This window comes from Megalobrama amblycephala, linkage group LG1, assembly GCF_018812025.1.
Source record: "Megalobrama amblycephala isolate DHTTF-2021 linkage group LG1, ASM1881202v1, whole genome shotgun sequence".
Lineage (NCBI taxonomy): Eukaryota > Metazoa > Chordata > Actinopteri > Cypriniformes > Xenocyprididae > Megalobrama > Megalobrama amblycephala.
In genome coordinates this window covers 43,378,030-43,398,271 of record NC_063044.1, presented here as the reverse complement: position 1 = coordinate 43,398,271, position 20,242 = coordinate 43,378,030, and the positions used below count along the sequence as shown (strand labels likewise).

The window sequence follows — 20,242 nt, the reverse complement described above, 5'->3', positions numbered from 1 at the left end:
AGTACGTTCCTGTATGGGGGTCGGACCGCTAGGGGGCGGTGCGGAGTGTCCACGAACGGCGGACACACAAGATACAGAGAGCACTTGCTGAAGACAACAAAAGCTAGCGTTCTTTGTTCTGGGTATGCTTTATAGCTTCCTGGTCCGTGACGTCACACACTTCTGACGTCTTTCTCATCATTGGTTGGATACAGAGGTGCTTCACAACACAATTAAGCAGAGGGTTCCCATAACGTTCTTGACGTAGCGTCGATAGTTCCCCTTAAAAGGGAACTAACATGATGCCTGATCTCTCATCTCCCTCTGAAGGAAGTCCAATTTGATAGTTCTCAGAAAATGAAGTGTAACTTCAAAGTGAATACTAATCACACAAAAATTTGACTTATGTCTAAAGAAACACTGAAATGTGGAAGGAACTGACATTTTGAGAAAAATAAAAAGTATTTTATTGAGCCCTGCATATTGAATTGCATAGCATCATATTTTTCTTTCCCATTGCATTGTATTGCATTGAATCGCACTGTGTTAAATCATCAACAGTCATCACCATCCGCCGTGCATGCGCATCACCTTTGCTTTTGTATTTGTATTCAAATGGAGTTACAACAATTCCTAGTATTTTGTAAGTATTTTGTAGTATTTGGTTGTGGTAAGAATAGATAGAACAAGAAGGGAAATAGGAGAATCTCAGCTTTAATGTGGTATATGGCGCATAGTCAGGATAATTATGGTTCAAATGTGTTGCAGTTTAAAAAAATAAGCTTGATTTTAAATTGTAATTTCTTGAAAAAATTATTTTCTAAGCCTGAAATTCAGCTAAATCTTTGACATGGCCTTACTTAATCAATAATAAAGATATCAAGCTCAGCTCAACACAAAAACAATGAACAATAAAACACTTTCATTATCTTTCTTCAGTGTCACATGATTTAAAAAAAAATCTCCATCACCCCCTTATAAATAGACGGCTGACAGAGATCATCCATTTGTGGCTCCTAACCGAACTGATGATACAGAGAGGGAAGACTTCCACACTCAGGTTTGACTTCATTACACATTATTACTATTATTAATTATTCATTACTATATGTTACATATCCCTTGTCTCCCGGACTCCATTTCCCAGGATCCTCTTGTTCTCCACACCTGCACTCACTTCCCTCGTCTTCTCCCCATCATCACTCATCACCTTCACCTGGACTTCCTCATCAGCACTTTCCTATATATATGGACTCACTCCCTTCACCTCTTGTCTGTTCTAAATGTTATATTGAAGTGTTTGGTTGTTGTCTCCTCGTTGTGTCAATAAAAACCCATCGATTGTGGATTTCCGTATTAGCCTCATTTCTACAACAGCAACACGGTAACAGAAGAACAGACCCATACCGTTGGACTTCCACAATTAAAAAGATGGGAATCTTCCTTCATGCGGTGGCTCCAGCTTCTCCAGTGCCTCTCTCTACCATGTCAGCGGCGGACCGGCTCATCGGGCTCTTCCAGATTGGACGTTCACTGGAGAGGTATGTGGAGGAGTTTGTAGAGCTTGCTTTTCTGACTAACTGGTCAGATGCACGTTTGAACGCCCTGTTTCTGGACGGACTGGATGATGACACTATCCGTTTTGATGAACCTGAAGATTCTTTTTCCTTGAGCAAAACCATTAATCTAATTTTGTATTTTAACGGATCTAATTTCTTTGTTGATGAGGTTCAGGATATGTGTCCATCTCATCCAGTCCCTCCAGAAACAGAGGTGGCCAGGCCAGTTGGTCAGTCTCCTTCTTCCTCCGTATACCCCTCCAGTGAACTCCTTTCCTGTTTCACACTGGACGCACACTCCTCCGCCAGGTCCAGAAAGCAGAGGAGGAGGAGGAAGAAAGCCACTCCAGCCAGGGAGTTCACTCCAGAGGCTGCTCTAGCCCTCTCCGAGTCTACCGCTTCAGTCCTCTCCGAGCCTGTCGCTCCAGTCTCCACAGAGCCAGCTCCATTGCCTGTGGGGATTTTAATCACCTATGAGGGGATGGACTGGACACCTCTCCCAGCTGCATCAGCTCCAGCCGCCGCCGAGCCCTCAGCTCCAGCCGCCGCCGAACCCACTGCTCCAGCCGCCACCGCCGAGCCTGCCGCCCAAAGTATTTTTTTGGGGGGGGGCCAAGTACCCGTGGGTGGGATACATATGGGTGGGATACATATGGGTGGGATACATATGGGTGGGCCTCAAGGAGCTCCATGGCTGTCCACGGCCCCTGACCCGCCATGGCCGCCATCGTCTCCAGACCCGCCATGGCGGTCTGGGTTCAGAGACTCATCCTGGAGACCTCCGGTGATGTCCGTCCCTCTCCCTGCACTGGCGTGAGGTCTCCAGGATGCCCACCCCCCCCCCCGGTGTTTCATCTATGGCACGAGGTCGCGCCTACCGGGAGGGGAGGTACTGTTACATATCCCTTATCTCCCGGACTCCATTTCCCAGGATCCTCTTGTTCTCCACACCTGCACTCACTTCCCTCGTCTTCTCCCCATCATCACTCATCACCTTCACCTGGACTTCCTCATCAGCACTTTCCTATATATATGGACTCACTCCCTTCACCTCTTGTCTGTTCTAAATGTTATATTGAAGTGTTTGGTTGTTTCCTCGTTTTGTCAATAAAAACCCATCGATTGTGGATTTCCGTATTAGCCTCATTTCTACAACAGCAACACGGTAACACTCTATATATAAATATATATATATATATATATATATATATATTAAATAGTTCATATTTATATATAATTACATATTTATATATAATTACATATTTACATATAATTAAATAGTTCATATTTACATATAATTAAATAGTTCATATTTACATATAATTAAATAGAGTAAAGTTATGTGTATTTGACATGCTGTCCAGGGGGAGAGCTCTGAGCTAGGAATTTTGGCCTGAACCCACAGTAATCCCCCTGGTTGTGGTAAGAATAGATAGAACTAGAAGTGAAATGGGAGAGTCTCAGCTTTAATGTGGTATATGGCACATAGTCAGGATAATTATGGTTCAAATGTGTTGCAGTTTAAAAAATAAGCTTGATTTTAAATTGTAATTTAAAAAAATATATATTTTCTAAGCCTGAAATTCAGCAAAATCTTTGACATGGCTTTACTTAATCAATAATAAAGATATCAAGCTCAGCTCAACACAAAAACAATGAACAATAAAACACTTTCATTTTCTTTCTTCAGTGTCACATGATTTTAAAAAAATTCCCCATCACCCCCTTATAAATAGATGGCTGACAGAGATCATCCATTTGCGGCTCCTAACTGAACTGATGATACAGAGAGGGAAGACTTCCACACTCAGGTTTGACTTCATTACACATTATTACTATTATTAATTATTCATTACTATATATATATATATATATATATATATATATATATATATATATATATATGTGTGTGTGTGTGTGTGTGTGTGTGTGTGTCTGTGTGTCTGTGTGTGTTATCATCAGAGGTTTAGAAATTGATGTATATGGGAAATGTCTTACCATTATGGAGATCAGTGTTTCCTTTAGTTGGGCAGTTTTAAGCACATACTATGTACTACTATTGTATTACTATTGTATGGTATAATGTATGTCTTAATGTAATACCATTAAAATGTAATCCAGAACAATTCAAACAGAATTTGGTAAAAAAAAAAAAAAAAAAAAAAATGGAATTTGACAAAAAAATAAAAAGTATTTCATAGAGCCCTGCATATTGAATTGCATAGCATCATATTTTTCTTTCCCATTGCATTGTATTGCATTGAATTGCACTGTGTTAAATCATCAACTGTCATCACCATCCGCCACGCATGCGCATCACCTTTGCTTTTGTATTTGTATTCAAATGGAGTTACAGCAATTCCTAGTATTTTGTAAAGCAGCAGCTGCATGTTTAATAAGCTCAGACTACCATGTTAGGAAATATCAGCAGCAAATAGAATGCTAGCAGACGTAAAAACTGTGTGTTTTGCCATTTCACAAGTTCATATTTACATATAATTAAATAATAATAATAGTAAAGTTATGTGTATTTGACGTGCTGTCCAAGGGGAGGGCTCTGAGCTAGGAATTTTGGCCCAAACCCAGAGTAATCCCCCTGGCTGTGGTAAGAATAGATAGAACTAGAAGTGAAATGGGAGAATCTCAGCTTTAATGTGATAGTCAGGATAGTCAGGATAATTGTGGTTCAAATGTGTTGCAGTTTAAAAAATAAGCTTAATTTTAAATTGTAATTTCTTGAAAAAAATATTTTTCTAAGCCTGAAATTCAGCTAAATCTTTGACATGGCCTTACTTAATCAATAATAAAGGTATCAAGATTATATTTTCACAGAATGTTGTTTACATTATGTAGGATGATTTTATATAGAAAACAGTGAAGCACACACAAAAAAATGACTTTAGATGGATTTTCACAGACAGGATTTTTTTTTTTTTTTTTTTTTTTTTTTTAATATATATATATATATATTTATTGTGTTAGAAAATGAATGACTGTCCATTATTGCCCCAATTTTAACCCAAGGTTAGTTCCATCCAGATTTTGACTCAGGTTTCTACCCGTAAATTGTCTCTGCAACCTTGAGAACCTGTCTGAATGGACAGAATGGAAAAACAGTAACTAATGTGAATTATTAACATAATCATAAATAAAATGACAGAAATAGCAAAATTGAAACATTCACATCTACATGCAAGAGAGTTAACCTCAGCTCAAGTAAGCTGGAAAGATCCTCAACACAAAAACAACTAACAATAAAACACTTTCATTTTCTTTCTTCAGTGTCACATGATTTAAAAATAAGTCCACATCACCCCCTTATAAATAGACGGCTGACAGAGATCATCTATTTGAGGCTCCTAACTGAATTGATGATACAGAGAGGGAAGACTTCCACACTCAGGTTTGACTTCATTACTCATTATTACTATTATTAATTATTCATTACTATATATATAATTTGACTCTTGCTTTTTATGTTAAGTTTGTGGTCTTTGTAACAGTGTTTATGGAAACACAAAATTTGTTACAAAGGAAACTATAAACAAGAGCAATCAGGTGATTTGGTTTATGCCATCCAGGCCTGGATTGGCTAATCGGGAGCACCGGGAGAATTCCCGGTGGGCCGGTCAGTTTATTTGGCCGCGAGGGCCGGTGCTGTCATGGCACTGGGTTGAAATATGGATGCTCTAGAAACTGTGGACGTGGCCAAATGTACTAAGCTAAGTAGCCTAACTTTTTCCTAAAAACCATTCAGTGACGGATTCAGGCCTGGACGGCCCAGGGCGGCACGGGGCACCCGCGCAAGAAAAAAAACAAACAAACGAATGCGCGATAGGGTTTTTACCGTTCATTTGCACGCAACGTCAATGATATCATGTCACTCGGTGGGTAAATTAACCTGGGGTGCATTTGCCAAAAGCATAGTTGCTAACCTGTTATTGGCAATGGGAAATTGTATTGCAACCAACAGTTTTGGGAAAAGCACCCCTGGTCGGGAGGGACTCGGAGTGTGCACTCGGAGCACACTGCGCGGTAGCGCGGAGCAGGAGCAGAGCAGAAGCAGCAGTGCCGCGATCGTTTCAGCGCTGGGTCTATTTTTGCTGCGCTGCTAAAGCTCAATTAAAGTGAAAGTACACCTTTGATGGACAAAATAAATAGGATTTCAAAATGCACAGAATAAGCATATCTAGTGTGTTTTAACAAGAATTGAAGTATGTCATGAAAGAAAATCAATATTAAAAAATATTTATAGAAGATTTACTTATTTAAACTTGTTTTTAATTATTCAGTTTGGGCTAAAGTATGGTATATTATAGAAAACTAAACTAAACTAGCCAGAAAATATGATATATAAACATTATTTTAGTTATTACACAGACAGCAATAGGCTCTTGCATACCCAAATCAAACCCGAGTTTGCTGTCTTTTTCGCTGAGTTTGCAGTCTTGTAAACATGTTCATGCGTCAGATGATGTAAAACACAAAGCTTACCTCATTCGTGTGCAGCAATGGATGACACGAGGCTTTTATTTATTTATTTTTTTATTTATTTTACGTTTATATGTGAGTGTTGTACACCTTGCATGTTAACAAACTTTCAAGACTATCAAGTTTAACAATGACCAATTATAAAAACAAATTTATAGCTGTCTTTGTAAAGAAATGCTCACTTTATAGAGCCGCTGCTGTGACGCTGTACAAACGCTTCCAGTGTGGATACTCGCGTCTCTGCAGCTGCAGTTCACGCTCACGCGCTGCTTCCGCTCTGCTGCCGCTTGCGGTGTGAACCCGGCCTAACACTGCTTCAGTGTTACTTTAACACACTGCTGGTTAGGGCTGTGAATCTTTGGGTAGACAGCGATTCAATTCGATTCACGATTCATAGCTGTTCGATTCGATTCAAGAATGATTTTTGCGAATTCAGAAGGATTTGATTCGAGACGATTCACATTAAAATTCGATGTTATTCGACTAATTCGATTCTGCATTTTAATATGCATTTATAGGGATATTGAATTGCTTCCCTCAATGTGTCTTAGTCAGGGTGCGAATTACACAACGGCCTTCAGGAGGTCAGAGAGTAAGGGCAAAAAACAAACAAACAAAAAAAATATTTTGTCCATTGTTAATGTTAGTTCATGTTAGTTCTCAATGGTGCTACATAACTTTATTTTAATAGCCTATAAAAATTGGCATTTGTGGAAATTTACATAAGCCAAAACTTTAAAACTTTAAACTTTAAAAATGTTGTTAGGCCTAGTTCATGTTAACTATCACAATATCCACCTCGTCAGAACTGGGCATGTGAAATACCGGTGCCTCAACCCGGGGGAAGAAACCCCAGAGTGTGCTTCCACCTGGGAAACGGCACTGAACCTGGCAGGTAAGGGCAGAGAAAAGGCGGCGCCCGTCTTTAACTCCTCCGTCAGATCCATTTGTGAACACCACGAATGGAGCCTCCGCTCTGCTCAGCAGAAGCGGGACCCGATCCGCGGGGAACCTGGAACACAGTGTCCTGAGTTTTTTCACCTCGACAGCTCCCTCGAGAGCTGCCTGGGCTGCTCAACTCCCATTCAACTGCTGTTTTTCGCCATAATACGGTCTTTTTTATATATAAATATATGGATTGGTGTAAGATACTCTTGTCCTCAGACGAAGAGATTGTGACTTGTTTATGTAATAAGACAAACAACACCAAATAAGACACACGATAACACAGAGCGCTTGCTGAAGCCAACAGAAGCTAGCGTTCTTTGTTCTGGGTATGCTTTATAGTTTCCTGGTCCGTGACGTCACCCGCCTCTGACGTCTCATTGGTTAGATACAAGAGTGCTTCATGACGCAATCACGCAGAGGGTTCCCATAACGTCATATAACGTAGCGTCGACAGTTCCCATGAAAGGGAACGAGTGAATCGTTACACCCCTACTGCTGGTGGTTCCCGTATGAACACCGAATGGTATTAATTTAACTCCAGGGAATTTACAGTGTAATATTATTCTTCTGAGACTAAATATTCTGACTGCTACTCCTCCTAAAGCTTTAAAGGGATAGTTCACCCAAAAATGAAAATTTGATGTTTATCTGCTTACCCCCAGGGCATCCAAGATGTTTCTCCAGTAGAGCACAAATTATGATTTTTTAACTTCAACTGTTGCGGTCTGTCAGTCATGTCAATGGGAACTCCATCTATAAGAGTCAAAAAAACATGCACAGACAAATCCTGTAATACACCACTATGTCCAACTGCCTTGAGCATCCAGTGTGTGAGGTCTGAAAACGTGCTCAGACCTTACACACCGGATACTCAAGGCAGTTGGACATAGTGGTTTCTCGCACAAACCGATCGTTTCGTGTCTTAGGACATCAATGTGTCGTCACAAGCCGTAGGGTTTAATTTTGATTTGTCTGTGCGTGTTTTTTTGACTCTTATAGATTGTGTTGCCATTGACATGCATTATACGACTGACAGACCGCAACGGTTGGAGTTAAAAATCATCATTTGTGTTCTACTGAAGAAACAAAGTCACCTACATCTGATACAAGCACCAAACTCACCACAGACATTTGGCCTGTTCTGAAGTTAGTTGCTTTATCTTTTCAAGCTAATCAGACAGCATTACAGTGTTCGTATAATTAAAAATCAAAAATCATCAATTTCCCATAGACTTAAATTGGCTAAGCAAAAATGCCCCCTCTAGCGGAGCAGTAATGTCCACTATAGGGAGCCCAGGATAAGTAATCTTCGATTAGTTACAAATAACCGTTAAATAAATATATTTAATTTAAACTGCCAAGCCAATATATTTGGTCCTTACCAGGTCATAATGAGACAATAATGACTGCCCAATGCTAGAGATCATCTTTTTTGAGCGTGACAGAGATCGGAAGATCTCAATGGCTCTTTATCTGAACCCATCAGCCCACTGCTGCGGAGTTCAGCAAAGTCAATATGAACATTCAAGCAATTTTACACAATTCATGTGGCAGAAGACAGGAAAGCACTCAATTTAGTACCAGCGAGATGTTTCCTCAGACAGCGCACAAGCATTCTCTTTTCTCAGACAGCACTCCACAAAGCAGTCTTTTGTTCTTATCATTGCAGAGATGATATACAGATAAGAGTAAATGCAGATAAGAGTAATACATCATTTTAAACTGTGGACGGTATATTTGTATTTGTTTACATTCACAATAACAAAAAACGTTGTGCTTTTGTAAAATAAATAAAATAAACAGGGTCTGCTTTCAGCAGTCTCTGTCTCCAAAATTCTTTCTGAAATGCATCAATAAAATGAACTGAAACTCAGCAAATCCTTGCCATACAGACACGAGAGATATAATTAGAAAACTTGAAATGTCTAGTTTAAATTTTAGTTTTAAAAAGTAATATTGAAAACAAATTCTGTTTATGTAATCTGCGTGAAACCAAAGAGAGGTACAATAATATGCTTCTGAACTCATTATTTCTATGAGACTGCTTGTCCACGTGAGACACGCAAACCTGTAAATGCCCCCATCAACTCGATAAACAAACATCAATCATTATCAGGTCGTTTGAGTTTGAAAGAAGACACACTGAAGAATAAGGCCTAAATTTACCTCAGAGGAAGAATGCAATGTGACGTGCAGCTATGATTCAGGATATCATTTACTGACTGCAGTTTTCAAAAGACATTTTTTTTTTATTAGATTTTTTTTTTTTTTTTTTTTTACATTTGATAATTAATTCTTTATAGCATAAAATCATTCCAGTGTGTTATTGCAGTTTGATATGGTCTATATACATGTTAAACAGTGTACTGTACAAATAATTACAGGCCCCACAATACGGGGCCAAGCCCTGAAGGCACCGCAAACAGAACAGCACAGCAAGCATTTCAAGCACTCAAATGTTGGGGCTGTAGTGCAATGTGGAGCAGGAAGAGCAAAAATAGCAGGAATTGAACATACATGAAAAACAGTTGGTTCAGTAGTACAGGTGAGAATGAACTCAAAATGAGCAGAAGTTCAGATGAGAATGAACACAGTATGAAAAAAAAAAAAAACGTTTAATCCAAGAAGAAATGACACAACATTGCTCACAATTTTATAAAGTTGTCCCACATGACACACAAACCCAAAGTCTCTGGATCAGGTGCCTATCACTCATCAAATTGTCCCACTGGGCAGGCATATGTTCAAACACCTGCCAAAGTTCAATGGATCAAATGAGAATTAAGTCAAAATGAAGATTTTTTATAAAATGTACCCCATGTTATATTTAATATGTTTATTTCATTCTCAGAAAGACTCTGTCTGGAAGAGAAACAACTTTTACAAAATAACCATTTATCATGCTAAGCTAAGGACACAAATACAGGCAGGGTCAGATTTGGAGAGATATTTCTCAGGAACAATAGTGAATATCAAAATCCGTTCAGTCATTTCTATGAGGCTCGGTACAAAGTTCATCTTAGCAAATTTTGAAGAAGGTTGGGGAAAATTTGTAGGAGGAGTAAGGGAAAAAAAATGTTTTTTGGACAATATTTTCAATAGTTATAACATTTTTTACAAAAATCCTTATATCACTCAAACACTAGGTGGCACTGTGTTCAAACTTCTCAGGCACCTTCAGGACACTGTGATGATGATATCTACCAATTTTTGTATCAATAAGCCAAATTGTTTAAAAAATATTGCAATTTAGTAAATTATAGAGTTAATTCTAGAGACTACAAATTTGGTCCAATCACCATTCATGACCATCTCCACAACTATACCAAATTTCATCATTTTCTCATTTTCTGTTCATAGGGCTGCCATAGACTCCCATTAGAGAAGAATTACAATAAAGAAATATAGCTGCCAGCAGCGATACAGGGCCAAGGCCCTTAAGGGGCTGTAGCGCAATGTAGAGCAGGAAGAGCAAAAAAAAAGCAGGTATTGAACAAACATGAAAAACAGCCTGTCCAGAATTACGGGTGAGAATGAACTCAGAATGTATAGAAGTTTAAATGAAGATGAACACAACATGAATAAAAGAACATTTCTAATCCAAGAGTAATAAAGATCAGTACAATGCTGACCTGGATAATAAAGGAATCAAAACACACAATTACATAAAACTGCTACACCCTGGATTCAAACCCACAATTTTGGGTAAGGTGCTCAGCAGTAGTGTTTTAATTTTAGGTTTAGTCTAGTCTTTGTGTCAAGCTGTCTTTTAGTTTTTATTAGGTTTAGTCACATTCATACTCTTTTTAGTCTAGTCAAGTTTTAGTCGACTAATAGTCTGAGCATTTTAGTCTTATTTTAGTCAGAATTATCCATGACTATTTTTCGTCTAGTTTTAGTTGACGAAAACTGATGACATTTAGTCTAGTTTTAGTCAATGAAAATTGTATTTTAATCTCTTTTTAGTAATGCAATTCCTTTTAAGTCAGTATAGTATAAGTACCTAGTAGTATAGATGAAACCAAAATTTTCTTTTAGTCAAACCCATTTCAAACAAGGTTATCTTATTATATTGTTACCTTATGTAATGATACCTTATGTATGATAATACCTTATAATGCCTTGAGATGCCTCTTAACCCTTTAAAACCTGAAGGCTTTTTTAGAGTTTTTTTTTTTTTTTCTTTCAGAGCAACATACAAAAAAGTAAAGAGTCTTAACTCCAAAAACGTTGCAAGGAGAGTCAAAAGGTAGGTATATTTTGATAGAACACTTATTTGATATCTCGAAGAAGATTTTTAATTCTTTTGATGCGACTTTTGTGGTTTTAGATATGTGAAAAAAAATGTTGACGAAAGTCTCAATTGTTGAACTTCTTATAAAGTCAAGCAAAAATGGCAATTTATGCTACAAGAAAAGAAAAAGTTGAGCAAAATGTTTGTAGTAGTTTAGAAGCTGTTTTTGTAAAACTGGTAAAAACTAGGATTTTGACGTTATTATAGATTAATGCATGACCTTTTAAACCAACTTGGTGTTTAAGTGGGATTCTTTGTGAAATTGTTAAAGAAGAGTTTCTTTTTTGTTGAGATGATTTTTTTATTATTATTATTATTGAATTTTAATATTTAATTAGTGTTTGGTAATTTGTTATATTGGTTTTTGGCATAAACTGTAATGAAAGGGGTTTTGAAAATCTCTCTCTCTCTCTCTCTCTCTCTCTCTCTCTCTCTCTCTAAGGGCCCTATAATACACCCGGCGCAATGCGATGCAAGGCGCAGCGCAAGTGTGTTTGCTAGTTTGCGTCCGGCGCCGTTCGCGTTTTCCCGTTCAGCGCCACGTCCTTAAATTAGTAAATGCATTTGCGCCAGTTAGTGCGCCCATGGGCGTGCTGGTCTAAAAAAGAGGTGTGTTCAGGCGCATTGCCGGCGCATTGCTATTTTAAGGAGCTGAAAATAGACTGCACCATAGACCAACTCAAACCTGGTCTAAAGTCTAAAGTCAATGGCGCAATATTTTTTTGTTAGAGCGCGTTGGTAGAAACTGCGCCTCACACAAACATGCCAAATATTAAAAACAAAAGGATTACAGTGTAAAAGAATATTATTGTGTAGGCTACATAAATATAAAAGCATTCAGCTTTTCCGCCAACAAATTCCACCATGTAAATAGCAATCCGCCATGGCGCGAGCGCATCTCGCTCTTAAAGGGAATGGGAGATGACACTCTGATTGATTTATTGAACGTTACGCCCATTACTCATTAAGAGAATAGGGACAACCCATTTCAAAAATGCACCCCGGTGCACGGACCGTTTTTCCGTCGTTAAAATAGCAAAAGTGGATTTGGACACGCCCTGAGTGCACCTGCGCCGTGCGCTTTACACTTTGCGTTTAGATTGTTAAAATATGGCCCCAACTCTATCTTACTCATTTGCATTATCATATCAAGCAGCCAATAAGTAATGATCTAAAATCTTCATAGCCACACCCTAGCAAACAGCTACAGTGGTGCTCAGAATTATTGGCACCCTTGGTAAATATGATCAAAGATGACTGTAAAAATAAATCTGCATTGTTTATCCTTTTGATCTTTAATTCATAAACTTAGCAAAATCTAACCTTTCATTGAAGAAAAAGAATTGAAAGTGGGGGGAAAGTCACATTATGAAATAAATGTTTATATCCAAAACATGTAGGCCACAATTACTGGCACCCTTTTATTCAATAGTTTTTGCCACCTCCTTTTGCCAAGAAAACAGTTCTGATTCGTCTTCTATAATGCCTGATGAGTTTGGAGAACACCTGACAAGAGATCAGAGACCATTTCTTCATGCAGAATCTCTCCAGAATCTTTCAGATTCCCAGCTCCATGTTGGTGCTTCTTCTCTTCAGTTCACTTCATTCATTTTCTTTAGGGTTCAGGTCAGGCAACTGGGAGGACCATGGCAGAAGATTCATTTTGTGCTCAGTGACACATTTTTGTGTAGGTTTTGATGTTTGTTTTGGATCATTGTCCTGATGGAAGATCCAACCATGGCTCATTATAGGATTTCTAGCAGAAGCGGTCAGGTTTTGATTTTTTATCTGTTGATATATGGTAGAATCCATTATACCATATATGTGAACAAGATGTCCAGGACTTCCAGCAGAAAAATAGGCCCACAACATTCCAGCAGTATATTTAACCGTGGACATGGGGTACTTTTTATCCATGTGTGCACCAAACCTATCTGGTGGGTTTGCTGCCAAAAAGCTCTTTTTTTAGTTTCATCTGACCATAGAAGCTTGGTCCCGTTTGAAGTTCCAGTCTTGTCTGACAACTGAATATACTGGAGATTGTTTCTGGATGAGAGCATAGGATTTTTCTTGAAAACCTCCTGAACAACTTGTGGGGATGTAGGTGCTGTTTGATATTTTTTTATCGCTTTCTGAGACTAAAGACTCAACTAATCTCTGCAATTCTCCAACTGTGATCATTGGAGAGTCTTTGTCCACTCAAACTCTCCTCCTCACCGCGCATTAGGACAATTTAGACACACGTCCTCTTCCAGGCAGATTTGTAACATCTTTAGTTAATTGGAACTTCTTAATTATTGCCCTGATGGTGGAAATGGGGATTTTCAATGCTTTAGCTATTTTCTTACAGCTACTTTCTATATTGTGAATCTCAGCAATCTTTTGCTGCACAATCAGAACTATATTCTTTGGTTTTACTCATTGTGATGAATGATTAAGGGAATTTGGCCTTTGTGTTTCCTCATGTTTATATTCCTGTGGAACAGGAAGTCATGGCTGGACAATTTAATGTTCATGTTCATGTTCACCCTGGTGTGCTAAAAATGTAAATGTGACTGGGAATATACTTCAGAGATATTTTACTCATAAAAAAATCTAGGGGTGCCAATAATTGTGGCCAACATGTTTTGGAGAAAAACATTTATTTCATAATGTGATTACGTTAACCATGTTAGCATTGTGTATTTTGTAATATATCACATTATATTTTGCATTATATTCAATGTTTGTTTCATAAGGGTAAAAACCAAAGTAATTTCACAAAATAAATTTAATTTTACTTAATCAACAGGGCAAACAAGGACTGTGGAGCATCAGGAGTCAGTCTAGATCAACACCATCAAAAAAATGAATAATCTGTTTCACAAACTTCATCTTGAAGTCAGGCATCTCAATAACATGAGACCTGCAGATATTCTTCAGATAACTGCACATTCTTTAGAAACCAATGAATCTTGTACTGAAGAGGAGCTGATTCAGACTTTCATTCAAAAACTATTGATGATGAACTACAGAGCAAGATACATTAAAACTAAAGAGACCAGTAAACAGGTTCAAACAAACAAAGAGACTCGTTTGAAACAAGGAGTGAAAATGTCCATGATATTTTTGAAAGAATGTCTTTGACAAACAAAGGAACAAGTCGATCTGAGCAAATACACCCGATGGATGTTCAGATGGCCGTGTTTCATTGTGCCGATGGTTTACTGAAGCAGCTGATGGTCACTAAACTGTCCCAGTGTCAGTACGCTCTGCCTTTGCTTGTTCCTGATCCAGTCACACAACAGATTGAGTTTCCTCTCTGGACATTCAGACAAATCAACAAGAGCTGGAAGATCAGAAACACCAACAATGAGATCATCAGTCAAACCCATCCAGTCTACAAGGCAGAAACTCCAATGGTGTCTTTCTTCAGGTTTGGCTCTGTGTCTTCATCCAAGTCTCAGCTGATGAACAGTCTGATCAATGAGAAACACAACACGTTCTTCCACAGGAACTGCCCAGGCAGCAGCAGAACCAGAGTCCTGATGGATGGAGTGGTGGAGATCGCCTGGTTCTGCCCCTCTGGGAAAAACATGGATAAATTCACTGAGTGTGTTGCGTTCTGTAATCTACACGGTGATGCAGGAGACCATGAGAAACAACTGCAGATCCTCACTGAAATGGCCTCAGTCAATGTTGTTCTTCTATCACAACTGGACAGGAAAGACAGGCATGCAGAAATAATCCAAAACCTGTACACTAACAGGAAGCCACTCATATGTCTTTTCACTATGGATGAATCTACTGTAATTGAGACAGACAGAGGAAAATACAAGATTGGTCTGAAAGACAGAAATCAGTCTGATGTAATTGAAGAAATCAGAAGAGCTATAAATGATTGTCTCTCAGAATCATCCTCCAAATTCATACTTGAAGATGTGTCCAAACACTCAGATATCAGAGTAGATGAGGAAGATGATGATGACTGCAGGAGAGGAAGAGGAGCAGCACAGCAGATGATGAGTTTACTGGAGAAGAAAGATCTGACAGAAATCAAAGAATCAGTTCTGCCTCATCAGGGGAAACTGTGGTATCAGTGGAGTCAGAAGAACAAAGAACTACATCGACCTCGAGGAGATGACATAGAAATGGACATCAGTAAAAAACAAATAGATCTGAAGAGAATTCGTGAACAGCAGCATGAATCTGACATCAGTGAGTTTATGAAGCTGTTCATTAGACAAATAAACTCACATAATAAACATGAAAATATGTTTTTCATTAAATGGCTCGGAATCCTTCTGGATGAACATACTTCAGCTGATCTTTCTGTTCTACATAACAAATATGATGAAACGTGGTCAATAGTATTAAAACTGAAAGAGAAACATAATAAATCTGAACAACTCAAAGCTGAACAAACTGAACTTGAGAGAATATCTGAGGAACTTCAAGCTGCAACCTTTGGTTTGGAGCACATCATGAGGGAGATCGGTCAGATTTATGAATCATGTTCATCTGTGAAGAAGAACAAGAAAGACCTGCTGTTTGACTTCTCTTCTCTCCCGAGTTTTGCAGCAGAGATGATGATCTCTGGATTTCCACTGGAGCTGATGGATGGAGATGCTGCTCATGTTCCTCTGATCTGGATCTCTGCTGTTCTAGATGAACTCATCCAGAAACTGGGAGACCAGAGAGTCTTTGTGCTGTCAGTTTTAGGGATTCAGAGCTCTGGGAAATCCACCATGCTGAATGCCATGTTTGGACTCCAGTTTGCCGTCAGTGCTGGCAGGATGCACCAGAGGAGCTTTCATGCAGCTGATCAGAGTGTCAGATGAGATGAAAATGCAAATGAATTCTGACTATATTCTGGTTGTTGATACTGAGGGTCTTCGTGCTCTAGAACTGGCTGGAAGATCAACCAGACATCATGACAATGAATTGGCCACATTTGTTGTAGGTCTCGGACACCTGACATTGATCAACATCTTTGGAGAAAACCCATCCGAGATGCAGGACATTCTTCAGATTGTTGTTCAGGCTTTCATGAGGATGAAGAAGGTCAGACTGAATCCCAGCTGTGTGCGTTTGTGCATCAGAATGTTTCAGATGTCACAGCTGGAGAGAAAAACATGGAGGGAAGGAGACGACTTCAGGAGAAACTGGATGAGATGACAAAACTCGCTGCTAAAGAAGAAGTCTATGATGCAGAATGTTTCAGTGATATTATTAGATTTGATGTTCAGAATGATGTGAAGTATTTTGCTCAGCTCTGGGAGGGCAGCCCACCCATGGCACCACCAAACCCAAACTACTGTGAGAATATTCAAGACCTCAAGAAGACTATTATTCATCATGCCTCAAATTCACATGGAATGATGTTAACACACTTGAAAGATCGTATTAAAGATCTCTGGGAGGCTTTACTGAATGAACGATTCGTCTTCAGCTTCAGAAATTCTCTGGAGATTTCAGCCTACAGGAAACTGGAGACCGAATACAGCAAGTGGTCCTGGAGTCTTCGCAGTTCCATGATGGAAACTGAGAACAAACTACACAACCAAATAGAAAATGAAGCAATTCATGAGGTTAAGGAAATTGATCTTCAAAGAGAACTGAAGAAGTCATGTGAAAAAGTGAAAAAATCGATGACAGAATTCTTTGAGAAAGACAGAGATAAAGATACACTGATTCAGTGGAAAACATCATTTGAAATTAAAATCAAAGAGCTTCAGGAAAACATTGTGAGAGAAACCATGAGGAAATTAAATGAGGTTCTTCAGCAGCGGGACCTGAAGAAAAAGATTGATGATCAGAGGACACTTCATGAAAACACTCTCTATGAAAAGAGCAAAGAACTTGCCTTAAAACTCAATGACAAAGCAATTGATGAAGAAACACTGAAGAAAGAGTTTGATTTGTTTTGGAAACAGTGGATGAAAATGATCATCAGAGACACTCCAGCAATCAAAGACATTGACATAATGAGAGATGTGAGAGATATCCTCAGTGACATCTATGAAAGTGCTCCTGTAGACCACTGGAGCAAGATCAGTGAGTACAACAAAATGTTCACTGTGCCCAGTTATTCAGATTATGTTATTTTCAAAAAATCCACAAAAGGAGGTATAAAAGATGTTATAAAGGATGCATACAGAACAGTTAAAGAAACATTTGGAAATATTCAAACTCTCTCTCCAGAAGAAGAAACCCAAATAAGATCATTAGTCACAGATATTACTCTGCAGACAGGCAAAATGATCCAGTCATTTAACATTTCAAAGATGGGCTACAACATCAGCTACATTCAACAACTCATAAGTTACATCAAGGCAAGATTAATAGAGCATCAGGAAGGAGCAGTGAAATATGTGTTCAAGAATGAATTCTTCATGGATTTGGTTCTTTCCATCTTTAAGGAAGAAAACAAGATGATCACTGACCAACACATTCTGTTCAGAGAAGCCAACGATCCTGTAATATATGTAGAGAAGAAGAGAGAAGAGTACTATAGTATTTTCCAGAAATACTGTCATGGAGCAACGTCCTCTGCCATTTTTGGTGAGATCATCTGTCAGAAACTGAAAGAATCCATTGAGCAGAGTGTCTACAAGAAGACTGCCAGAGATTTGGCAGATGAGATGAGGTCAAACTGTAAATCACTGAATGGAAACAGATCAAATCTGGAGAAACACATCCTGAAGACACTGGCAGAAGAGGAGGATTTTGACAAATACATGAACTACATTCACAATCCCAAAAATCACTTCAAGAGTTTCATCAGAGATGAAGTCAGTCAGTACATCACTGATAAGTTCAGTGTCAGTGTTTTACCCAAGATGAATGAGAACATTGAACTCCTGCAGCAGAAGATCTTGAAAGCAGCACATGAATCTACTAAACATGTTCAAGTGAACAGAGGAGATGTTGGTTTGTGGTTGAGGAGTTTCACACAGAAGCTCTCAGATGAGCTGATCTTCTCTGAAAAAGACCTCAGTGGAGTGAATCATGATGATGTTGATGATTTAAATCTCTTAGAAGATGTTATAAGACAAGAACTTCCTCCTATAATGTCTAATATCCAGAAACAGTTCAACACAGAGACATTTCCAGTAAATCTGGACTCTAACTTCAGACCAGATGAGCTTCTCATTGATCACTTCTGTCGGTGCTGTTGGGTTCAGTGTCCATTCTGTGCAGCCATCTGCACCAATACTATAGAAAACCATGATGGAGATCACAATGTTCTTTCCACAGAGTGACTGGAGTTTCTGGGTGGTATTTTAGGAGGACAACAAACTTGTGTACTAACATCTGCACATCATCAGTATCAAGCAGCACTGAATATTTTTATCCCAATTCCTCAGATTTGACAGTGCTCTATAGAGAATACAGAAGAGCAGGAGGAGTTTATGCAAAGTGGAGCGTCACCCCTGATCTGTCTGATCTGCCCTACTGGAAGTGGTTTGTGTGTCGGTTCCAGAAAAATCTGGAAAAATACTACAGTAAAACATTTGCCGGTTATGGAATTATCCCTGAAGAATGGAGAAGATATGTAATAAAGGAAGCTATTGAGACTTTGGATAAATACATATAATTGAATCTGTGAACTGATCTCCACTCTAAGTTTATAGATGTTGGAACAAATGTAACAAGTAATATCTTTTTGTTTGGAAAGTCTGATAAGTCCTTTGGATAATCTTGCATTTTTTTATTTAGATTTCTGCATTCAAGTATATGATAACATTAGAAATTATATTTTGTGTTTAGTGAATATTAACAGGAAATGCTCTTGATATCTTGCTGTCTGGCAATACTGTATACATTTATTTTAGAGGGTTTGATCCTTTGAATTCTTTCTCTTTTATTATTTTAATCAGTAAGCAGCTTGTTTGATAATCCTGCATATTAAATAAATGTAAATCCAATACAAATTTTGCAGTTGCTAAATAGTAGTTATTTTATGTGTGACTGTGTGTGTGTTGACAGAGTAATTCACACTGAGATCATGTGGATGGATCACTCAAAGTTGCTTTCACTGGGCCTATGACAAAACTGGGACAAACAGCACCAAAAGGCTGATCAAGCATACAGTGCATTGATGTTGCATGAAGTCAGCAGGACGAGATATGCGGCTCTGCTGATTACACATTTTTACAAAGTGATCTTGAACATATAGTGAACATTCTAAATAAAGCATAAAGTATACATTAAAGAAAATAAAATATAAAACACTAATACAGTCAATTCGCATTAATACAGAGAAACTATAAACTTAAGTGACCAATGTTTTAAATGTTTTGTATAAATGAAAAACGTTAAAATGGTGCAGTTGCACACTTCAGGACATGTGAGCAAACAGCATGTGTACTAATAGCTAACACTCAGCTAGGGCTAATATTATTTTAACACAGAACATGACAAACTGAATAAAACACATACCTGGGACAAACAGCACCAAAAGGCTGATTAGAATACAGTGCATTGATGTTGCATGAGAAGTCTTAAATGAAATAAACAGAGGTTCGGAGTTTACAAGCAGGCCAATAAACGCACTCTTCATCTTATCGTTAAATAACACATATTTGACTCGACTTACACAACTAAGAACTGACAGACAAAATAAGTAAACTTGTGTGTAGTTTAAAGTTTAAACTTGGCATTGAGACAATCCAAACTTAGGTATTAAGATGGAGCAATACTCAATACATTTAATAAAAATATGAAAAGTAACATTTTCTGTTATTAGTTTGGTCATATTGTGCTTGACTAAATCAAGATCAGACAACAAACTTCACAAGAAAACAATTCTTGCCACTGTATTTATTGAAAATATCTTGTTGAGAGATTTGTTGACAGTCAAACAAGAGATAGCCTACATCAAACTCAACATTCATTATGCTACACTAATTATTATATTCATCTGATCAGAAATTTTATTTTGGTAACACTGTAGTATAGGGAACACATATAAACTATTAATTGAGGG

At 38.2% G+C, this 20,242-nt stretch overlaps 1 pseudogene; it reads left to right on the top strand.

The window, feature by feature from the left end:
* The first annotated feature begins 1,010 nt into the window (after positions 1 to 1,010).
* Positions 1,011 to 19,187, top strand: LOC125270628 (annotated as a pseudogene).
* The last annotated feature ends 1,055 nt before the right edge of the window (positions 19,188 to 20,242 follow it).